Source organism: Dromaius novaehollandiae, chromosome 1 (assembly GCF_036370855.1).
Source record: "Dromaius novaehollandiae isolate bDroNov1 chromosome 1, bDroNov1.hap1, whole genome shotgun sequence".
Taxonomy (NCBI): Eukaryota; Metazoa; Chordata; class Aves; order Casuariiformes; family Dromaiidae; genus Dromaius; species Dromaius novaehollandiae.
The window spans coordinates 92,947,066-92,962,446 of record NC_088098.1 but is presented as its reverse complement, the minus strand read 5'-3'; the positions used below and the strand labels follow the sequence as shown (position 1 = coordinate 92,962,446).

The 15,381-nt window shown below is 37.7% G+C and overlaps 1 protein-coding gene across 18 annotated transcripts in view; it reads right to left on the bottom strand.

Annotated features, from left to right (window-relative positions):
* The window catches only part of ZBTB20 (zinc finger and BTB domain containing 20), a 518,459-nt gene that overhangs the window by 423,805 nt on the left and 79,273 nt on the right, over positions 1–15,381 (bottom strand). For 11 of the 18 annotated variants that reach the window (XR_010391606.1, XR_010391607.1, XR_003258231.2 and 8 more), the window contains exon 2: positions 3,127–3,186. The gene's annotated coding sequence lies outside the window, so the exon portion shown is untranslated. Of the gene's footprint in view, positions 1–2,941; positions 3,039–3,126; positions 3,187–15,381 lie in introns of all 18 variants that reach the window. The other 7 variants (XM_064520252.1, XM_064520234.1, XM_064520238.1 and 4 more) reach the window with 2 other exon arrangements.

Sequence of the window (15,381 nt, the reverse complement as noted above, 5' to 3'; positions counted from 1 at the left end):
AGATATAAATCCTTTTTCCCCATCTTGTGGGAAGACAAAAATGTTGCTCTTGCTTCAGTGCAGAAAGCAAAGTTCCACTTGTACGAGGCTGCTACCAATTAGGGCAACTGAGCAGAATTTTGAATCTACCACACATAACAATTGATTAGGATACGATGGCCAAGTGATATAGAAGAATGCAGAAAGCCAGAACAGCACACACAGCTAGGCATGTAAGCAAAAGCAAACAGCAATCCTTCATAATCTAACTACCTCGTGCTCTCACACATGCACATGCCCTCCTCTTCCACATATATACTCATGCACAAATACAGGAATACTTACATTGTTGCCCTTTGTTAAATGTTTTCAGCCCAGACATCTTTCTGGTTAATAGGTACATACACCAGAAACAACAGGAAGAAAACAAGCCAAAAGAACCCCAAGAAAACTCTAGATGGAAGAATCTGGACAGAGTTATATACAGTCATTCACAAAGGGAGGAAGAGGAACCAAGCCTGGAGGAAATGCACAGGATTGAATTATTACCTCATGTTACATGCAGTAGATTCCAAAGAAGATTCCCAAAACAAACAACTAATATTTAATTCCCAAGCTGTATTTCAGAGCTACCCTTTCTCCCACGACTGTATATACACTCAAAACAAAACTCCAACAGCTAAGTATCCTCACCTTTGAGGAATTTTAGTTCTCAGTCTCATGAGAAAAGCTGACTTCCAAACATTCCACTCTATTCATCAAGGCTTCTGTAATTGCATTCCAAATTAAAAACAAAAATTCAATAAACTTCCTTAAAAAGCGAGGGAGAAACCTTTTCAAATGAAGAGTTTCCACCACCCATTCCTCCAAAAATATGGAAGGTGTGATGTAGGCATCTGGAAAATCTGAAGACAACTTCTTGGGAAATCTCATTTCGTAAGTCTCCCCACTTTTGATTTGCATTCCTGTTCTTTGTGCATGCTGCCATATAGATTTATAGCTCTTTTGCACTGTTGCCCATAGTTACACCCAATAGTTACAGGTAAGCCTACAACTCTGTAGAAATAAAAGAGAAGGGAGGGAAAATAATAGCATGGAAGAAAGTAGGAGAACAATTCTGCAGTTATTCATATGTAGTTCATGGTTATGTTATATCTTAGGAATAGTTGCTTGAAAACACAAGTTGTTGTTGAGGTGTGATTTAAAAATCTGTCAGTTTTGACATTCAGGTGAAAGTACTGCTGCTGGCTCCAGAACAATTTGCATATCTTATCACTAAATAAAATGTCTGAAGTGAGCACCAATCTGATGAAATTCTAAACAAGAGTCCACACAAGCACACGTTTTTCTGTTAGATTTTTGTCCCGTTCACTCCTCTATAATAAATTATATGATCATCTCGTTGTAGCCATGGGTTTAACTGTGCATGTAAAAAGGAAAATGCTAACAGCCAATTCTTTTTCACGCTTTACAGTTAAGAATCTGACAAATTGCGGATTTTGTGAATAACAAAGAAAGGCTTATTTTGTTACCATCTCCCTCCTCTTTAATTGCCACAGAACTGGTAGAAAAGGCTATGTATATATGTATTTTTTTAAATGGTTTCCCATGCTCAATACAAATAAATAAATAAAACTACACCTCTTATACTGCAAAGACTAATATACATGCTTAAGAGTAATTAATTTCATCTACTTCAACAGGACCACTCAAATTGCTGACAGGGAAACACACATATAAGCCCTTGCAGAAGCATGGCCTGAATTGCCAACAGCATTATTTGGAACAATTAAATGCCTAGGCCTAGAATGGCAAAGTATTGCTGAGTGTTGCCTTACCTTGGGGAATTTACCTGTCACCAAATCCTTCCAGTAACATATCATCTTCACTTCCTTCCTCTACCAGTTAGCACCTTTATTTACCACTCCTTTCTCACTCATCAAATACAATTCTCCCTTTCCACACATCCTCCCGCAGTTGCTATGTGTATAAGGAGACAGGAGATGCATTCTACTCTTTTTTATGCCTCTGTGCAGTGAAGTGGGATGAGAACACAGCCCAGCTCTTACACTAACTAGTGTAGCAATAAACAGTTCATATGTGGATTCACATTTCTTGGTGCATAGCTTAACAATTTCACCAACTTCGTTTCCTAATCTGAATTGTTCTGAATTGTTCACACTCCAGTCTCTCAGGTCCCCCACTGAATATTATTTGCCTGGTAAATTCTATGGACAATCTTTAATCTGTATTTTGTTTACTGGAGTTCACAACAATCAACTGCTAATCAAAAGGTACAAAGACTGGATACCTAAATTACCTAGTTCTGTCTCCCGATGAGTAGCTTAGCATTTGCTTTCTTCTGTAAATACCCATGAATGCCATATGAAAAATTACTCTCTGTACATTCTTTAATTTTTGACTAAATTCCATGGCTTCCACAGACAGTTCTGCCTGTAAATTAACTCTGTCAAAAAAAAATTAACTAACGTACCAGAAAAACAAAGTCAATCCCTTAAAAGTTCAAATGACTATTTGTCACAAACATTTCACCTCTACTAATGAACTGCAAAAATGAATGATAGAAAATGCAAAATTGTATTATGTTTAGCAGTTAACATTTTAATAAGGAGGAGATTAGCAATTTTTAATACCTCCAGTGCTTTGTTATATACAGTAGCACAATAACAGAATATTTTAATTGCTAATTATTTAGACCTCATTCAGTTCTCAGTCAGGCAAAACTCCCATTGAGGGACTCTTGCCTGAGAAAAAAGCTACAGGATTTGTCTTACTGTGATTTGAAAAAACTTTATATATCATAAAAACGATCAAGTTATAGAGACAAAAATCATTAAATCCTTAGCAATATCGAACCCTACTGAAAGTCCCACTGACTCTTAACACCAACATATTTATATTAAGTAAAATAGATTATTGCAGTTTACAAATTGTAACTTACCTGTATAATACACACCTTGATGTGCTGGTGCTCTTAAAGAGGTCTAGCAATGTTTTCAGCCGTCTAGTCCTATCCCTGCTTTTCTACTGTGGGAAATCTTGGTTCATATGTCAAAAGGAAAGAGCATTTCCAAACAATTAGGATATCAATAGCTTTAAAAATCCCCAAACAGTATTTGATTTTACCTTTTGACTTCGGACTCCGAAAGGGTTAAGAGCAGCTCCTAACACTTCTTTTTTATGCTGCTGTAAAGAAAAGAAATGCTTATGTTTAGGGATCTGCACACACAACATCTCAGGTTTTCATAACAGTCAAATAACTAGGCATTCAGTGGGGAAAGTGGGTGGAATACTGTATATATATAAACATTTATCTATCTAAAGGAAGACAAAACAAAGTCCTACACATTCACATTTAGTACACAGGTGACGAGCAAATAAACAAAATGCACTAGTACCCAAAATGTCACCTTATATGCATACTTTAGAGAGAAAAGTTATACAGCTGAACACCAATTTAGTTGGGAGTCATTCGTATTGACTCCAGGCTTAAAAGAACCCCTCATTTTTTCCATTAAAGGGAAGTTTCATTCCTATTAGGGACAAAAACAAATAGCTGTCACAACCAAATTTTCACTACTTATGTTTGCATTCAGATGCATTTATGGGAAAAGGTATAGGTACCCTCTTAACAGTCAAGAGTATAGAGAGTCTTTTTTTTTTTGAATGAAAAATTGTATATAATTTCTTCTCATCTCTTAGCTATAAAGGACTTTAATGTCTAAAATGTTGGGAAAAAACCTCTCTCCAGGCTGCTTTTTGAAAAAAGAATGAAAAGTAGACTTAGTACCATATAACACTAATTACCAAAATGTTCAGAACTGGTTGCTGAAGACCTGAAGGAAAGAAGTATTTTGAAGTCATAAATTAGAGTTGGGCACTCTACTTGCATCAGTTCAGAATACAGATTAGGGACCCAAGCTCCATCATTATCCCTTCCTGCTATGAGAGGTTCACTTCGGTCACAATCCCCACATCCATTCCAGCCAGGTGTCTTGCCTCCTCACAGGTGCAGCTAGAGCCTTTCCTTCCCCCTCAAGTGCCAAGCTTTCCACCTGGGGACCTATGTCCCAATCTAACAGGCAGCTCAAGTACGGCAGGAATGGGCTAACTAAGCCTACTGGTATTCTTTAATCCTTCACTGCGGAGGGATGTTCACAGCCAGCAACACAGGCATTTTAATCATTGATATTTTGACCCCTTTGCTATATGGCAGAACTGACTTGATCGCATTTATTCACTACAGAACTCTTTCCCCATAGCTCAGGTGCTTTGTTATCTGTTCATCTGTTAACAGATCGATGATCTGGCATCTGTTAAAAGTAATCTGTTAACAGGAAAGAACTGTTCTTTGCAGCAACCCTGCTTATTTAGAAGGAAAGGACACACAGCATAGCTTTCTTAAATAAAGAGGATATAACAACAGCAGACTTCTGGCTCATCATTTCCAAGGCTGACTTCCCACCAGTTCCTGCACATGACAGAGATGCTTCTGTTTCCTTCTCAGCACCACACTCACTATTTCTTTGCATGTCTGCAGCCTTCCTCTTGTTTTCTGGGTGCTTTCTACCTCTGATAATCACAAGCCAGCAGTGCCCCAAGATCAGCATTTGTAGAAATTTCCCTACGGAAATCTCTCAGCCTACGTGGGTCAGTTCTGAACACGCACAGTGTAGCGTGTTAGATGGTGGCTTCCATCGTTGTTTCCACAGAAGAAGATTTATTTTGCCTGAACTAAGGTTGGGTAGCATGTGCTTTAGCTTTCATAAGGTCTGCAGTTGCCTAAATAGATGCACTGGATGGCAGCTGTTAGCATTTTCCAACATTACACAACCATGATCTGGAATAGTCTGTCAGCTCTGTGCAGACAATGAATAAAGCAAAACAGAATGCTTAGAGTATTGAGTAATGAGGATAGGATTTTGACCTTTAAATGCTGTTAGATGTATTGCATGAAGATATGTTTGACTTAGGTGATACTATTAGATACAAAATCGTGCTGTTTGCCTAATGTCTAACTCATCTAACAACTAAAACACACTGTATTTGCTGGCAAACTGTATATTGCAGTACGAGTTGACTTGAATAGCCCTACACTTGATTGGTCGAGGAGGGGAGCGTGAAACTGGGAGAAGATAAAAAGGGAGGGAAGCACAGGAAACTTATCCCCATGTGAATGAAAATCTTTTCTATCTCAAACTGTCACTGATCAGTCAGACCCAGTGAGGTGGTTTGATATTATCTCCTCAAAATCTGCAAAGTACTAAATCTAAGCCCAAACTCCCAGTTTCTCTTCTCTGGTCTATGGATATCTGAAATCTTGTACAACTACATGATGTACATAGCTATCTTTTTGTCAGTTATGGTTATTGCCAGAAAGTGCTATACAAAAGTCTGTATAACTATTACAGTTATTTTTCTTTTTTCTTCATGCTTTTGAATGTCTGTATTTAATTAATGGTAACATTTCTGCCACATACTTTTTAAATTTTATGACTTAAATTAATGAGGCCTTATCCTTGGGATATGAACTATATGAGATGGTCATTTGTTGGACCAAGTCACATACTAGAAGCACCAAATCCAAAATTACAGGCCATCCTTTTGGTTTTCAATTCCAACCTCCACTTTTACACTTAGTTGTTCCAACTGGGTCAACAGCTTATCTGGTGATTCAAATTATACCATGCAAGTCCCTCAAAATCTGATACATCCAGGAGACATTAAATGAAGTGAAAACCATGCATGCAACTCAGGAAGGTCACTTCTGGTCCACTTTTGAGCAAAGCAAAAGCAAATATTTTACAACATTGGTTAACAATAGGCTTACTGAACTCAAAGTCATAAAATATATCACAATCCTCACTCAGGCATGAGAGAGACTGTGGCAGTTTCCTAGAAAAATATGTTTTCAAGGATGAACCAGATGAGTTAAAATTATTAACTCTATTTTATAAAATATCGAACCAGAGTAAGATCTACCACAAAAATAAGAAGCGTATAGCAATCCAAAATTTGAACAGTGCTAGGTTAAAAATGTCTTTTCTGCTTTGTGACCTGCTAGTAGACTAACAGCATACTGTACTGCTGTTCAAAAGCAAACAGGAAAGAACTATACATACTTGTTCATTTCTTTATGTTAATGCCTTCTAAGCTGCAAGGCCTTTTGACTTTTGCTACTAATGAAAAAAATCATATTCAGTGAACTACCATCAGATCAAGTGAAACTGAGATAAACACATTCAGCTCAAGAATGTGCATGTTATTTACATTTTCTCTCAAGTTTATGGAGCTTTTACCATGAATAAAATGGAAAGAGGGGGGAGGAAATACTATAGAGTGGTAACTGTGAGGATCTTCTCTTTTTAAGACTCTATATTTGAAGAACAAAATTCAAAGAATAAGATATATTATATGAGCATCACTCCAGTTCACTTCCTCCCAAACAGAGTCATCATACATGCAAACTAAACTCTGTGGTAGCAAGTGGATGAAAGGAATCACTGTTGATTAATGCTAAGAATATAGGAGCCAAAAGGATTTTAGACAATGATTCACTGTGAGACTACCGGTAAATCTCTTGGTCTTTTCAGCTTCAATCAACCTGGCATGAATGTTGGGTAAAGTATGTGCTTAGCAAAATGGACAAAGCGTCACAGCAATGCTCTTTTTTGAAAAAAGATTTGTGCGTGAATTTAATGCTTATGAAAAAGGCTAATCTGGCAAGCTTTGAGTTTGAAATCCTCTCATTTCCGGCCAGTACTTCTAGCAGCAGAACAAATTTACTCACACAGGCTCACCACTATGCCACAGCCTTGAACTGAAGGACCTGGCCGAGTGGTTGCAGCATAGCGTAGTTCAGGTTCTGTGGTTGGTTCAGCCTCTTTCACTGGACTTAGAACCACAGACCAATTACTACTGACTGCAGTGATATTTTTTGCGATCTGGACATCTGTCTATGAGATCTAGACTTGAGATCTCTTCAACTGATTGGTTCAAGAGTCAAGCTCATCTGTCTAGAGAGAAAAAAGAAAAAAAATCAAATGACTAGTGTTAAACTACCATGATAAAGATAAAGTCTGGAGAATTTTTACAAGAAGAATGCCAAAGACAGACCATCGACCTGTCTGTGAGGATAAGATGATGAACTACTGGATGTGAATTGGTTTGTTTGCAGAAAAGAAAGCTTCATATGTTTACAGAAAAATTTTAAAGAAACAACACTCAGTGTTACAAGTCCATTCTTAGCATGTGAAGACATCTGTGATAGAATTTAAGCTCCCCAGGCACTTCTACATTCTATTTGAAAAGGGCTATTTGGCTGTATTTATCTACATGAGAGACTTGTGTTAGCTGTCTAGACCAAAAACAAAAGGACTTTTGAAGGCAACAGTCACACAATGGAGACAGGGAAGTCAGGAATCAAACATCTGCAAAACTATCTACCAGGTTTACCTCCTGTTAACTTTATGTACGATAACTTTAATTAAACAGACAACATTGCCTGGAACATGAGAGGAAAAAGGCATTTTTAATATTAGAGGTACTAGCAACTAGCATGTATATTTCTTCCAAAGGAAATACCAGTACAGAGAGTGAATTAAAACATGCCATGGTAACAGATGAAGACTTCAACTGCCAACAAATCAGGCTATTAATTCTCACGTAAACAGTCTTTTTAAATCTTTGATTTTTAATATACAGTCCAAAGATCACTCTCACATTTCAGCAGCTTTTGTCTTTTAATGCTGATCATTTCAACTGACTGTTCTCACTAGCCTGTGCTCTCTCTCACCTTTGGGAAAGGTGAGCAAAAATATCAAATGATATCTTACTCTGCCAAGACCAAAGGAACAGTTCAAACATTCAAAAAATTAGGCAATGGCTTTTCCTCAAGCCAAGGAGGGAACGTGATTAACAGTGAGGTGGATCTATGCCTGGTGGGAAGGGGAACTTGAACCCAAATCTCTTTCTCACTTTCTCATTCAGCCTACATTTAGGCCTAGCCTATGTAAATAGCAATTGAAAATTACTGGATGGACAACATAAAATTATTTTGCTGCTAATCACAGTCTTTCTCAAGAAACATATATTCAGATTCAGTGGGAAATTGGGACTATTGGCCTGTTTACGACCGTTGAAAGCAAAGATGCCCTGACTGATTCACCTGGACCAAACCACCACCTCTCACAGGATGCCATCTTGCAGCAAACAGTTCTCAACTTATTTGTGTGAGAAATTCAGCCTGCCGTTGGTCTCTCTGCACCTGTGCAAATGACAATGATTTCCGACTTTAGAGCTGTCAGCTTTGAACCTTTCACCAGAATGTAGTTCACGTTACAAGAAAACAGGGATACAATGTGCCTGTTACCTTCTTTTTTCCCCTTCGAATTTCCATCCTATTTCTGAAATAGAACATGGCTAAAACTTTTCTTTTGACTGAGATCAACCAAATGTCACTCTGTAACAAACAGTCTCCACTATCACTAGTCACTGGCATCACAAAGTAACAAAGGTGCTGCTCTTGTCCTGAAAATCATTATCACCTTTAAAAACTAATTCCCTCAAAGCGCTATGGAGACTAGTGTGGGGGAATGTGGAGGTGAAGAGAGAGATGACAATTCTCCTTCCTCTCCAGAGACCACGTTCCCCTACAGCTCTTGGGTACTGTGCAACATTTAACTCCTTGAAGCCTTTTCTCTTATTCACTCTCCCTTGGCAGCAGCTTCTTCAAACTTGAAAATCAGGACATGAGCCAAGTAAATAAAAATAAATAAATAAAGCTCAATGTCTATAAAAAGTACACAGACTAACCTGCTTAATTATTAACAGGTAAACACAACAAATTCTGAATTATTTACTTAAACTTTTTCAGCTACAAACCTCAGACTTTTAGAGCATGAAATACATGCTTTATTTTAGGACACAAAACAGATTTTTTTTTTACAGGTTGTGCGGCTTTTTTTTTTTTTTTTTTTTTGGAGGTGAGGTTGTTTTGAGGAGTACACACTTCTTATTAACCCCAAAATACCATCCTGTAATTGAACCCTGCTAGAATTTTAAATAGAGAAATAAAACCTTTAGTATAAAGATCCTGTATTCGAGAATTCACTAGTGAATGAGCTGGCTGTTTCTGACTTATAACTGAGTGAAAATGAGATTCCTGTGAGGCAGATGCATCCTCCCCTGTTTCTGTGAACGTGCTCGAAAGGAGCTCGATTAAGAGGAAGCTGGTGAAGGTTCCAGCAAGAAGTTCGACAACGAAGGATAAAAGTCTCAGGTACGATCCTATTTTCTTTCTTGAATAAAGCCATCCTGCTAAAGTAAACCCTACCTGTGCCTCAAACAAAAAGAGTCACTGCCACATGCCCCTGATGATCTTACAACATACAGATCGAGGCCTGACCTCCAGCCGAGTCCACCTGTACATTTTTCCTTTTTCCTATACACCATTTTGCCTAGCTCACTGTGGATCCGGTACAATCTTTTCTACAGATATGTTCAAAATAAGTATGGAAAATGAGGGAAAATCCAAGTTCCTTCCTAAAGATGTGATAAAACAGTGACAGTCCTGTCCTTGATGAATTCAGCGTATATACCCTTTGAGGTCTTCAGCATTCAGTAGCATAAAGCAACACGGTCTCCTTCCCAGGAACCTCAGGCCACCACACAGTCATTACCATCTAGAAAAACGCTAAATCATGATGACTGAAGAAACGTGGTTGCCTCAGATGACCTTTCTTAGCCAGCCTTTCTTTGGGGTGATTCTACGGTACTGCCTTTGAAGCCCCAGATCAGTAAACATACCTGCATTACACTGAAGCTGCTCAGTGAGACATGCCACTGAAAGTCTATTCTAAAGCTTTCGCATACAATCAGAAATTTTCATAAGAGCATTTCAGTAATATTTAACAAGGGGGTCATATGCTACTACTCCCTCATCAATGCTATAAACCTGTAGAAATACAGCAGGTGACATCTTATAATTCATTATTCACCTACTCTCAATTGTTACAATGGTCCAACATCATTTGTTTTTTCCTGTCTTTAGATTTTAATCATTTTATCAATATTTATGTACAATACCTTTCTGCCTACCAAAGCCTTCCAAAGGTGCAATTCAGGAGATGAGACAGTTAATCACAGAGCTGGCTTAGCCTCTAATTTAGGTGGCCTACTTATGTTAGCAACATTTTATTAGCACGTTATGCTGTATGTTTAATATTTAGTATATTGTGTGAAAATGGTTTACTGTGTAGTGCTCACATAAATGACTTACAAATTCTGTTTGACACATAGAGAACAGCGTATAAGTAATGCATGTATTTCTAAGTATACCTAAGGCTATAAAAAATAATGATAAACAGAAGACAGCTGAAGAAAAAACAAAACAAAACAAAAGTATCTGATGATGGAATTAAGGGCTAGCTTATAATGCCTAGACCAAAGCAGCAGATTAGGAATACACAGGCAACTCCCATCCCTCCTGTAACTTTCGATTTCAAATCTTCCTCTGTAAGCCTTAGAAGCTGTCCAGCTGGAGGAGAAAAGGAATTTTTTAATTGCTGAAATCTCACAGCATACAGTAACTCTAACAAAGCATGCAGCAAATCTCCCCCAAACCTTTTCTATTTTATCAGACTGAGAAAGAGAATGTAGGATCTGAGTTTGAGTTTACGAGCACTTTCAGGACATTTTTTACTTGGCAGTTAAGTTAGCTCTGTCTTCATGAATTATGCAGCCTTTCTAGGGTGTTCTCAAACAATGTTAGTTGAAAACCCCCATGCAAGATTCCCTGCGCATAGGCAGCAGGTCATTCCAAAGGGATCATAACTCAGCTGACGCAGAGGCAGATTTTTGCAGAATAGTCAGAAAGCAATTCTGGGTAAGGATTCCAATTATTTTGGATGTACCGATGCTCAGAAATTATCACTGGAAAGGAATTTTTGTTTGTCTTTACCCCTTAATTATGAGGAAAGTACACTGTTTTTCACTCTCCTCCAACTTAACAAGTGAATCAAAGATACACCAACAGGCATTTCTAAGGACCATGTAAGGGAAAATTCTTCAGTCTCATCTGAATTAGGCCTAAGCAAAAAGAGCCAAATGCAGCCCTGATGCAACTCTTATGCCCTTGGAATTACATGAGGAATGGATTTAGCCCAATGTCTTCAGCTAGATCCTTCAAATAACTTTCAAGTTATTTGAGCCACGTTGGACACAGGCAGCTTTCTTTGCTACATACCCTTGTACAAATATGAATAGGAACCTTTCCTGTGGGGGAAAAAGAGGCCTTTACCTTAATCTGAACTCTAGCCCTTGATCTCTAACAACTGAATCATTCGCCTTCATCAGAAACGTGTTTCTGAGATCCTCTGATGGCAGGTGAATATATCAATGTGAAGGAAGGAAGGAAAACACTCAAGGGTAAGTTGTCTCCAGGTGAAGCCCACAAAACCCCAGTGAAAAAGGAAAACTCTATCAAGAGTCAAGGAATCTTGTTAGCAATCAATATGCTTTATCTTTTTGTATTTCTAACACTGTAATTTGTCAATTTATTTATAAATCCTTTTACAATGATGTAGCTAAGGCTTTAGCAAATACCAGACTTGTTTTCTGCAAAATTATATAATCACAGTGAAAGCAGTTTTTTCACTGGTGAAGTATTTCCAGTATTTTTACAAAGGACCCTTACTGTTTATCACGATTCCTGACAAAATATCAGTCCCAAAGCTTTTCTGAGTTAGTTCATTGGATGTTTTGTCAAGTGACATTCAAAACCATTTTTATTTTGGAAAACAAAAACAAAATAAAACTGAGCCTATTTCACATTCTTTTTATTCTCCAAGTACTTTATTGAATTTTTCAAAATTATTCCAATGCATGTACAACACTTACATGGCATATCCTAAAACAACTCACAATAGAGAACTTCAATTCACATTTCCTCTAGGAAAAAAATACCAAAAACAAAAACAATCTACAAAACCTCTTTGAAAATGTATCTTTTCCCAGTCATATTCAGTGGGGGACATTAAAAATTCAATATTTGCCACATTGCAGTGACTTCTGGACACAAAACAGTTCCTTCATGCTGCAATAGGTTTCTCTAGTCTAAATATAAGGGGAACTATAAGTAATGTAAACACTCAAAATAGTACTGAATATGACACAGTTCAGACTGTGCCATGAATTATTCCTTTATTTTTTCCCATTATTTCTATCATTCATTATAGCCACAGTATTTATTTTTTAAAATGATTAATATGTAAAAATCAGTACATAGAAACCAAGTAACATGAATGGGTCTAATTAAAAATTAATATTCTTACAAAAATAACTATTGTATTAATCAATATGAAGACGTAGATATTCAGATCAGTAGGACATTTTTAGTTCTAACATTTATCCTGCTTTAAGGACATGAAGACAATTGATTCAGTAAAATCTTAGCTGAGATACATCCATACACAGTATTCAGACTAAAAGCATGTTGGGAGCTTTATTGCAAGCTAGTATGCAAGTCCATCACCAGAATGCCTCATATTTTGTTAAGCAAATATGAAGTTTGTATAGAACTAATATCTGAAGGAAACAATCCAAAAGCGACTCTACATTTTCAGCCGAAAATTTGCCAGCAAAAAGTGAATGGATAATTTTTGAATCAAACTAATCTTTGGTGTAATCTTACCAAAATCAATGAGATTCAAGGATGAATTCAGCACATTAATGTTATGCACTAGAGCTTCTTAATTAAGAACACTTTACTGCAAATACTGTTTCCTGTTACCCTTGAAGCATGTGATCCATTGGTTATTTTTCTACTAATGTTTATTATATATTTGTATGTATTGACCTACCCTTGTAACTTTCACCTACATTTTCCTCTAACTCGTGCAAAATGACCTTCACTTCTTTCCCGTAATACAGGTTAACAGATTATGCAGATTTTTGTCCACGTTAAATGAAGCCAAATAAAGTTTCTGAAATATGTGCAAAACTATGTTTTCAGATAATAAATAATTCATATTATAGCACAGTTTAGAGTTTCCAGTGACATCAATATATTAGGCACTGCTATGGCACGGACTGAGAGATAGCCATCACCTCAAAGAACTTTCCAGACAAGGCAGGCAAAGAGTGCAGAGAAGCCGACACACAGGTTGGAGCTACTTGTCCGAGGTTACTCAGGAAGACTGTGATGGTACGGTGCTAACCTTTATCTCAAGCTACACTCCGCTGCTTTAACAACAAAGCCTTCCCTCCTCTCTATTAATTAATATAAAGGCCACTCCAAAAATCCAAGTATTGTATCTGCCCCATTAACTTAGCAATTCCAAACATCATACTACTTTGCATTTGTGTATATCTAGCATCACAAATCTCAAAGCACTGTATACTGTGAATGAAGCAAAAACAAAAAGAAATAGATTATCCTCATTTTGCAAGCGACAAAATAAAAAACATGAAGGCATTAAGGGTGAATTAATTTCATCTGACTTTGGCCATCAGAAAGGCACTCTTGTCCAGGCATCTTCTATCACTGCTGGGCAGAGGCAGGCACACCCAGGGGGTGATTCCTTCTGTCAGCAGAGAAGTAACCAAGTCACTCACCAGAGAAGCCTCTCCCTTTCCTTAGTCTATAGAGGCAGATGCTTAGACGAAATGCCTAATGTTTAGATGACTGTAACGAGTGAGATGAATCCCACTGTAACAGAAGAAGAGCCATCACTGGCAGGACTTTCCTGGTCTATTACCATTTGACTGTGCTCCACTAGACATACTGTTCTCCTTCATCTCCTTCATAAACATTTCCAGTGGTGCCTGTTCAGAAAGGCTTTATTTCTGCTTGTTTTTTTGGTGCATACATTACATTTGTAGCCAAATGTTTGGGCTTGCTCCAAGCAACAGTAGTTAAGACCTTTGCCACAGCTAGCCTATCTCTAGGTAATCACTCTGATCCTCACAAACTCTTCCTCCTCTCAGTGTTCACACATTTGTTCTGTTGGCACCTCATGCTTTATTTTTAACCTACCACTTCTTTGGGAATATAATCCACAGGTCCCCAGCTTGAACAAGATGTCACATCACTGAAATTTCTTATGGAACAAAATGCAACCACTCTCACTCATCCCAATCATAAACCCTTCAGCTGCCTCAGAACACATCCCTTCCATAGTGCACTTATTTCTCCTTCCTACCCCCAACAATATTCCTCCCTCTTCCCATATCTCCTATATATACCTCTATCTTACCACAGCGTAAATCTCTTAAGTGTTTCCTTGATATCTTTTCTAAGAGGCAAAATGGTGATTTGCTGAGGTCTGTATGTGCCGATTAGTTACAACAGCACCCACAAGCTAAAAGTTCAGTGCGTGCAGCTTGATCAACTAGTCTGCTGACAAACTGGACAAATAGAACTCACAGTTTCTTAAGTCTAAGTGCTGGCCACCATTGCTTGAGCTACAGACAGGCCAAACAAATGGCAGTAAGTTGTAAGGTGTGGCTAAGATTTGTGCAGCAGTTAGCACACAGTGCAATCCCAGCAGGAATACTCTAGATGCTGTCACCGTACAAATAATGGCTATAAAATCAACTCACATAAAAATGAGAATTTTCAAAGAAAAGTGATGAAAGTCTGCTATCAAACATTGATCACAAGTTCTACTACTCAGAAAAGGAAGTATCTATGAATCTCAGTAAAAATGAATCTCACTGTAGCTGAAATAACTTTTAAAATACAGAAATGCTTGTATCATTGTCTCTGGAAACACATCAGATGTGTGGGGGGGGCCAAAAATGCTCGACTTTTCTGTGCAAACTTGCACATCAGAAAAATCTTATACTTCACTGCATGATATGGTCTTGAAGCTCTGAACTAACTGAAGTAATATTTCAAACAGCCCTTCTAATATGAAAACCAGTTAACACAAAATTAAAATAATTCTCTTGCAATACTAAAATGGACAGCAGAAAGGAGATATGTAGTACCTCCAACAAACAAATGACTTAGGCTAACAGCTTCCATGACACGCATACAAAGCTAAGCAACACATTCCGGTGCTTTAACAAATGAAATACAGGAAAGGATTCCCTTAAAAAAAAAGAAAAAACAAGAAAGAAAACAACAAAATAACAGCACTTTCACTCAATCACTTTCTGAGTCTGAAAGGGGATGAGAAAACTACAGTACTTCAAGAGGCAGATTTTGCAAGTGCAAACTTCTTTTCTTTCAGTTCCTGGCAAAAAGCATCAGTTACCTACGTGTAAAAGCACTCAGGTCCTGCTTTGCAACAGAGCAAGGCTGTGTCGTGAACTAGCCTGAATCTTACATACTTACCACTAGCCCAGCAATTACCATTGAGCCAGCTGCAAGAAACA